Here is a 7,013-nt window from a genome sequence, read left to right as displayed (position 1 = left end):
AGTACTCAATGACCCCATGTGACCCCCCTAGTACTATATAAGTACTCAATGACCCCATGTGACGCACCCTAGTCCTAGATAAGAACTCAATGACCCCATGTGACCCACCCTAGTAATATATAAGTACTCAATGACCCCATGTGACCCACCCTAGTCCTATATAAGTACAAAATGACCCCATGTGACCCACCCTAGTCCTATATAAGTACTCAATGACCCCATGTGACCCCCCCTAGTCATATATAAGTACTCAATGACCCCATGTTACCCACCCTAGTCCTATATAAGTACTCAATGACCCCATGCGACCCACAGTAGTATAATATAAGTACACAATGACCCATGTGACCCACCCTAGTCCTATATAAATACAAAATAACCCCATGTGACCCACCCTAGTCCTATATAAGTACTCAATGACCCCATGTGACCCCCTAGTCCTATATAAGTACTCAATGACCACATGTGACCCACCCTATTCCTATATAAGTACTCAATGACCCCATGTGACCCCCCTAGTCCTATATAAGTACTCAATGACCCCATCGACCCACCCTATTCCTATATAAGTACTCAATGACCCCATGTGACCCACCCTAGTCCTATATAAGTACTCAATGACCCCATGTGACCCCCCTAGTCCTATTCAAGTACTTAATGACCGCATGTGACCCCCCCTAGTCATATATAAGTACTCAATGACCCCATGTGACCCACCCTAGTCCTATATAAGTACTCAATGACCACATGTGACCCCCCCCTAGTCCTATATAAGTACTTAATGACCCCATGTGACCCCCCCATGTCCTATATAAGAACTCAATGACCCCATGTGACCCACCCTAGTAATATATAAGTACTCAATGACCCAATGTGACGCACCCTAGTCCTATATAAGAACTCAATGACCCCATGTGACCCACCCTAGTAATATATAAGTACACAATGACCCATGTGACCCACCCTAGTCCTATATAAGTACTCAATGACCCCATGTGACCCCCTAGTCCTATATAAGTACTCAATGACCCCATGTGACCCACCCTATTCCTATATAAGTACTCAATGATCACATGTGACCCCCCTATTCCTATATAAGTACTTAATGACCCCATGTGACCCTCCCTAGTCCTATATAAGTACTCAATGACCCCACGTGACCCCCCCATATCCTATATAAGTACTCAATGACCCCATGTAACCCCCCTAGTACTATATAAGTACTCAATGACCACATGTGACGCACCCTAGTCCTATATAAGAACTCAATGACCCCATGTGACCCACCCTAGTAATATATAAGTAATCAATGACCCCATGTGACCCACCCTAGCCCTATATAAGTACAAAATGACCCCATGTGACCCACCCTAGTCCTATATAAGTACTCAATGACCCCATGTGACCCCCCCTAGTCATATATAAGTACTCAATGACCCCATGTGACCCACCCTAGTCCTATATAAGTACTCAATGACCACATGTGACCCCCCCCTAGTCCTATATAAGTACTTAATGACCCCATGTGACACCCCATGTCCTATATAAGTACTCAATGACCCCATTTGACCCCCCCTAGTCATATATAAGTAATCAATGACCCCATGTGACCCCCCCTAGTCCTATATAAGTACTCAATGACCCCATGTGACCCACCCTAGTCCTATATAAGTACTCAATGACCACACGTGACCCCTCCATGTCCTATATAAGTACTCAATGACCCCATGTGACCCACCCTATTCCTATATAAGTACTCAATGACCCCATGTGACCCACCCTATTCCTATATAAGTACTCAATGACCCCATGTGACCCACTCTAGTCCTATATAAGTACTCAATGACCCCACGTGACCCCCCCCATGTCCTATATAAGTACTCAATGACCCCATGTGACCCACCCTATTCCTATATAAGTACTCAATGACCACATGTGACCCCCCCTAGTCATATATAAGTACTCAATGACACCATGTGACCCCCCTAGTCCTATATAAGTACTCAATGACCCCATCGACCCACCCTATTCCTATATAAGTACTCAATGACCCCATGTGACCCACCCTTGTCCTATATAAGTACTCAATGACCCCATGTGACCCCCCTAGTCCTATACAAGTACTTAATGACCCCATGTGACCCCCCCTAGTCATATATAAGTACTCAATGACCCCATGTGACCCACCCCAGTCCTATATAAGTACTCAATGACCACATGTGACCCCCCCTAGTCCTATATAAGTACTTAATGACCCCATGTGACCCCCCCATGTCCTATATAAGTACTCAATGAACCCATGTGACCCCCCTAGTACTATATAAGTACTCAATGACCCCATGTGACGCACCCTAGTCCTATATAAGAACTCAATGACCCCATGTGACCCACCCTAGTAATATATAAGTGCTCAATGACCCAATGTGACGAACCCTAGTCCTATATAAGAACTCAATGACCCCATGTGACCCACCCTAGTAATATATAAGTACACAATGACCAATGTGACCCACCCTAGTCCTATATAAGTACAAAATGACCCCATGTGACCCACCCTAGTCCTATATAAGTACTCAATGACCCCATGTGACCCCCCCTAGTCATATATAAGTACTCAATGACCCCATGTGACCCACCCTAGTTCTATATAAGTACTCAATGACCACATGTGACCCCCCCCTAGTCCTATATAAGTACTTAATGACCCCATGTGACACCCCATGTCCTATATAAGTACTCAATGACCCCATGTGACCCCCCCTAGTCATATATAAGTACTCAATGACCCCATGTGACCCCCCTAGTCCTATATAAGAACTCAATGACCCCATGTGACCCACCCTAGTAATATATAAGTACACAATGACCCATGTGACCCACCCTAGTCCTATATAAGTACAAAATGACCCCATGTGACCCACCCTAGTCCTATATAAGTACTCAATGACCCCATGTGACCCCCCCTAGTCATATATAAGTACTCAATGACCCCATGTGACCCACCCTAGTTCTATATAAGTACTCAATGACCCCACGTGACCCCCCCCCATGTCCTATATAAGTACTCAATGACCCCATGTGACCCACCCTATTCCAATATAAGTACTCAATGACCCCATGTGACCCCCCCTATTCCTATATAAGTACTCAATGACCCCATGTGACCCACCCTTGTCCTATATAAGTACTCAATGACCCCATGTGACCCCCCTAGTCCTATACAAGTACTTAATGACCCCATGTGACCCCCCCAAGTCATATATAAGTAATCAATGTCCCCATGTGACGCACCCTAGTCCTATATAAGAACTCAATGACCCCATGTGACCCCCCCTAGTCCTATATAAGTACTCAATGACCCCATGTGACCCACCCTAGTCCTATATAAGTACTCAATGACCACACGTGACCCCTCCATGTCCTATATAAGTACTCAATGACCCCATGTGACCCACCCTATTCCTATATAAGTACTCAATGACCCCATGTGACCCACCCTATTCCTATATAAGTACTCAATGACCCCATGTGACCCACTCTAGTCCTATATAAGTACTCAATGACCCCACGTGACCCCCCCCATGTCCTATATAAGTACTCAATGACCCCATGTGACCCACCCTATTCCTATATAAGTACTCAATGACCACATGTGACCCCCCCTAGTCATATATAAGTACTCAATGACCCCATGTGACCCCCCTAGTCCTATATAAGTACTCAATGACCCCATCGACCCACCCTATTCCTATATAAGTACTCAATGACCCCATGTGACCCACCCTTGTCCTATATAAGTACTCAATGACCCCATGTGACCCCCCTAGTCCTATACAAGTACTTAATGACCCCATGTGACCCCCCCTAGTCATATATAAGTACTCAATGACCCCATGTGACCCACCCCAGTCCTATATAAGTACTCAATGACCACATGTGACCCCCCCTAGTCCTATATAAGTACTTAATGACCCCATGTGACCCCCCCATGTCCTATATAAGTACTCAATGAACCCATGTGACCCCCCTAGTACTATATAAGTACTCAATGACCCCATGTGACGCACCCTAGTCCTATATAAGAACTCAATGACCCCATGTGACCCACCCTAGTAATATATAAGTGCTCAATGACCCAATGTGACGAACCCTAGTCCTATATAAGAACTCAATGACCCCATGTGACCCACCCTAGTAATATATAAGTACACAATGACCAATGTGACCCACCCTAGTCCTATATAAGTACAAAATGACCCCATGTGACCCACCCTAGTCCTATATAAGTACTCAATGACCCCATGTGACCCCCCCTAGTCATATATAAGTACTCAATGACCCCATGTGACCCACCCTAGTTCTATATAAGTACTCAATGACCACATGTGACCCCCCCCTAGTCCTATATAAGTACTTAATGACCCCATGTGACACCCCATGTCCTATATAAGTACTCAATGACCCCATGTGACCCCCCCTAGTCATATATAAGTACTCAATGACCCCATGTGACCCCCCTAGTCCTATATAAGAACTCAATGACCCCATGTGACCCACCCTAGTAATATATAAGTACACAATGACCCATGTGACCCACCCTAGTCCTATATAAGTACAAAATGACCCCATGTGACCCACCCTAGTCCTATATAAGTACTCAATGACCCCATGTGACCCCCCCTAGTCATATATAAGTACTCAATGACCCCATGTGACCCACCCTAGTTCTATATAAGTACTCAATGACCCCACGTGACCCCCCCCCATGTCCTATATAAGTACTCAATGACCCCATGTGACCCACCCTATTCCAATATAAGTACTCAATGACCCCATGTGACCCCCCCTATTCCTATATAAGTACTCAATGACCCCATGTGACCCACCCTTGTCCTATATAAGTACTCAATGACCCCATGTGACCCCCCTAGTCCTATACAAGTACTTAATGACCCCATGTGACCCCCCCAAGTCATATATAAGTAATCAATGTCCCCATGTGACGCACCCTAGTCCTATATAAGAACTCAATGACCCCATGTGACCCACCCTAGTAATATATAAGTACTCAATGACCCCATGTGACCCACCCTATTCCTATATAAGTACTCAATGACCCCATGTGACCCACCCTAGTTCTATATAAGTACTCAATGACCACATGTGACCCCCCCCCTACTCCTATATAAGTACTTAATGACCCAATGTGACACCCCATGTCCTATATAAGTACTCAATGACCCCATGTGACCCACCCTATTCCTATATAAGTACTCAATGACCCCATGTGACCCCCCCTAGTCATATATAAGTACTCAATGACCCCATGTGACCCCCCTAGTCCTATATAAGTACTCAATGACCCCGTCGACCCACCCTATTCCTATATAAGTACTCAATGACCCCATGTGACCCACCCTAGTCCTATATAAGTACTCAATGACCCCATGTGACCCACCCTATTCCTATATAAGTACTCAATGACCCCATGTGACCCACCCTAGTCCTATATAAGTACTCAATGACCCCACGTGACCCCCCCCCCATGTCCTATATAAGTACTCAATGACCCCATGTGACCCACCCTATTCCTATATAAGTACTCAATGACCCCATGTGACCCCCCCTAGTCATATATAAGTACTCAATGACCCCATGTGACCCCCCTAGTCCTATATAAGTACTCAATGACCCCATAGACCCACCCTATTCCTATATAAGTACTCAATGACCCCATGTGACCCCCCTAGTGCTATACAAGTACTTAATGACCCCATGTGACCCCCCCTAGTCATATATAAGTACTCAATGACCCCATGTGACCCACCCTAGTCCTATATAAGTACTCAATGACCACACGTGACCCCTCCATGTCCTATATAAGTACTCAATGACCCCATGTGACCCACCCTAGTCCTATATAAGTACTCAATGACCACACGTGACCCCTCCATGTCCTATATAAGTACTCAATGACCCCATGTGACCCACCCAAGTCCTATATAAGTACTCAATGACCCCACGTGACCCCCCCATGTCCTATATAAGTACTCAATGACCCCATGTGACCCACCCTATTCCTATATAAGTACTCAATGACCCCATGTGACCCCCCCTAGTCATATATAAGTACTCAATGACCCCATGTGACCCCCCTAGTCCTATATAAGTACTCAATGACCCCATCGACCCACCCTATTCCTATATAAGTACTCAATGACCCCATGTGACCCACCCTAGTCCTATATAAGTACTCAATGACCCCATGTGACCCCCCTAGTCCTATACAAGTACTTAATGACCCCATGTGACCCCCCCTAGTCATATATAAGTACTCAATGTCCCCATGTGACCCACCCTAGTCCTATATAAGTACTCAATGACCACATGTGACCCCCCCTAGTCCTATATATGTACTTAATGACCCCATGTGACCCCCCCATGTCCTATATAAGTACTCAATGAACCCATGTGACCCCCCTAGTACTACATAAGTACTCAATGACCCCATGTGACGCACCCTAGTCGTATATAAGAACTCAATGACCCCATGTGACCCACCCTAGTAATATATAATTACTCAATCACCCAATGTGACGCAACCTAATCCTATATAAGAACTCAATGACCCCATGTGACCCACCCTAGTAATATATAAGTACCCAATGACCCATGTGACCCACCCTAGTCCTATATAAGTACAAAATGACCCCATGTGACCCACCCTAGTCTTATATAAGTACTCAATGACCCCATGTGACCCCTCCTAGTCATATATAAGTACTCAATGACCCCATGTGACCCACCCTAGTCCTATATAAGTACTCAATGACCCCATGTGACCCACCTTAGTCCTATATAAGTACTCAATGACCACACGTGACCCCCCCCATGTCCTATATAAGTACTCAATGACCCCATGTGAACCCCCATAGTACTATATAAGTACTCAATGACCCCATGTGACGCACCCTAGTCCTATATAAGAACTCAATGACCCCATGTGACCCACC

This window comes from Prorops nasuta, unplaced genomic scaffold (genome assembly GCF_024137725.1).
Source record: "Prorops nasuta isolate Cenicafe-Biocafe unplaced genomic scaffold, Cenicafe_Pnas_1.2 PNAS00076, whole genome shotgun sequence".
Taxonomy (NCBI): Eukaryota; Metazoa; Arthropoda; class Insecta; order Hymenoptera; family Bethylidae; genus Prorops; species Prorops nasuta.
The sequence above is the reverse complement of the archived record's forward strand: the minus strand, read 5'-3'. Positions refer to the sequence as shown.